The sequence below is a fragment of the Carettochelys insculpta genome, chromosome 19 (assembly GCF_033958435.1).
Source record: "Carettochelys insculpta isolate YL-2023 chromosome 19, ASM3395843v1, whole genome shotgun sequence".
NCBI classification, from domain to species: Eukaryota; Metazoa; Chordata; order Testudines; family Carettochelyidae; genus Carettochelys; species Carettochelys insculpta.
Window position 1 is genome coordinate 2,496,014 of NC_134155.1, and position 2,726 is coordinate 2,498,739.

Consider the following 2,726-nt stretch of genomic DNA (forward strand, 5'->3'; position numbering starts at 1 on the left):
TAGGTGTCTGTGTGTTTCTTTCCCAGTTTCTCTTGCAGGTTTCCTTAAAAAAAATTGTGGGGCTGACTACCTGAATTTTACTCGTGTGCATTATGTTAGCGGGAGAAGACCACACGCAGTGTTGCATACGTATTCATAATACTTGGGGTGAGAGAGACCTTGCCTTGCAGATGAGAGGGCCTGTGGCTGTAAGCACAGAACAGAATATGGAGTATCCATGACAGAGCTGCCCTGGGGGTTTAGGGCAAGTGTATCGAGCTGCTACCCTGGTCATAGGGATTCACAGATGCCAAGGCCTGAAGGAAGGACTGTGGTGATTGAGACTAACCTCCTCTATCAAACAGCCCAGAGAACTTTCCCACCCGAATTTCTAGCCCTGACTGCTTGGACTTGAAAAGGGCCAGGGAGGGAGACTCCACTTCGGTAAATTGTCCCAAGGGGGAATTTGCACCTTTCCGGTCTGAATGTCTCGCTTCACCTTACAGCTGTTGGCTCACTGTAGATGTGTGGCTGCTAGGCTGCAGCACGTAGGGCCCTGTTTTTTCCACAGGTGCAGACTTACTGGGCTGGTCACCCTGTACCCTTTGCTTTGTTAAACTAAATAGAAGGGGATGGGGCTCTTCACCTCTTGCTCTAAGGCATGTCAGTGAATCCTTTAGGCCTTGGCAGGGCTCTGCATGCCCTGCAGGAGCAGGGGCTGTAGGACTGGGCATTGCATCCCAGGGGTGGCTGCATCTGTGCAGGAGGTACAATAACTTCTCTGACTTTGCCTTTCCCCATTTCATAGAACACTAGGACTGGAGAGGACCTCGAGAGGCCATCGAGTCCAGCCCCCTGCTCCAAGGGCAGGACCAAGTACTGTCTAAACCATCCCTGATGGACATCTATCTAACCTGCTCTTAAATATCTCCAGGGATGGAGATTCCACAACCTCCCCAGGCAACTTATTCGTGTTTGACCACCCTGACAGGAATTTTTTCCTAATGTCCAATGTAAACCTCCCTTGCTGCAGTTTGGCTGTGTCTACCCTAGCCCCAAACTTCGAAATGGCCATTTTGAAGTTTACTAATGAAGCGCTGAAATGCATATTCAGCGCTTCATTAGCATACGGGTGCCTGTGGCACTTTGAAGTACGCGGGGTCCTTTCGAAAAGGAGCCGTGGTGGGACAAGCCACGCGGCAGTGAGGCGTGTCAATTTCGAAGTCCCCTTATTCCCATGAGCAGATGGGAATGAGGGGACTTTGAAGTTGGCGGGGTCCTGTCAAAAAGGAGCCCCATCGGGAGGAGCTGTGAGGCGCGTCAATTTCGAAGTGCCGCAGCCACCCGCATGCTAATCAAGCGCTGAATATGCATTTCAGCGCTTCATTAGTAAACTTCAAAATCACCATTTGCGTGGCCATTTTGAAGTTTGGGGCCACTGTAGATATAGCATTTAAGTCCATTGCTGCTTGTTCTATCCTTGGAGGCCAAGAACAAGTTTTCTCCCTCCTCCTTATGACACCCTTTTAGATATCTGGAAAACTGCTATCCTGTTGCCCTGCAATCTTCTCTTTTCCAGACTAAACAAGCCCAATTCTTTCAGCCTTTCTTCATAGGTCACAGGCGCTAGACCCTGAATCATTCTTGTCGCTCTTTTCTGGACCCCCTCTAGTTTCTCCACATCTTTCTTGAACTGCAGTGCCCAGAACTGCACACAATACTACTCCAGCTGAGGCCTAACCAGCGCAGAGTAGAGCAGGAGGATGACTTCTCGTGTCTTGCTCACAACCCACCTGTTAATGCAGCCCAGAATCATGTTTGGGTTTTTCTGCAACACTGTTGACTCGTATTTAGCTTATGGTCCACTATAACCCCTAGATCCCTTTCTGCTATAGTCATTCCTAGATAGTCTCTCCCCATTCTCTATGCGTGAAACTGATTGTTCCTTCCCAAGTGGAGCACTTGGCATTTGTCCTTATTAAACTTCATCCTGTTTACCTCAGACCATTTCTCCAATTTATCCAGATCCTTTTGAATTATGACCCTATCCTCCAAAGCAGTTGCAACCCCTCCCAGCTTGGTACCATCTGCAAACTTAATAAGTGTACTTTCTATGCCAATATCTAAATCATTGACGAAGATACTGAACAGAACCGGTCTTAACACAGACTTCTGTGGAACCCCACTTGTTATACTTTTCCAGCAGGGTTGTGCACCCAGTTTGTGCATCTCCTGCTTGCATTAGCTCTCTTCACCAGAGCAGCACGCTGCCAGTGGCAGCTGATCACACCCCTGGCCCCTGGAAGCTCCTGCAGGGTCCCTGCTTTCTGGTTAGAGCCCCCCCGCTGGCAATGGTGACTGCATTCTTTGTGCCCAGGTGTTGACACTGAGTCCCTCTGCCTAAAGGTGGTGGAAGGAATGAGAACCGGGCGAGGGGGTGGCTGCCTGTGCTGCGAGTCTGAGAGCTGCTAACGTGAGCTTCACTGCCCTGGGTGTGAGCACTGGTGCGACGGGAGCGAGTGCAAATGTCCAGCAAGGACAAACCTCACCGGAGCGTTTTCTTTCAGGGGCATTTATTGGCAACCGCAGCAGCTGGCGCCATGCAGAGGTGCTGTTCCAGCAGCAGGCGCAGTGCAAGACAAGGGTCGGCCCGTTTCAAAAGGGGCCCGGCTGGCACCAGGGGAATCGCTGCACTTCGGAAATCCAGCCGAGACGCTCGGGGAAGAGGAGAGCTGCAAACGGACCCG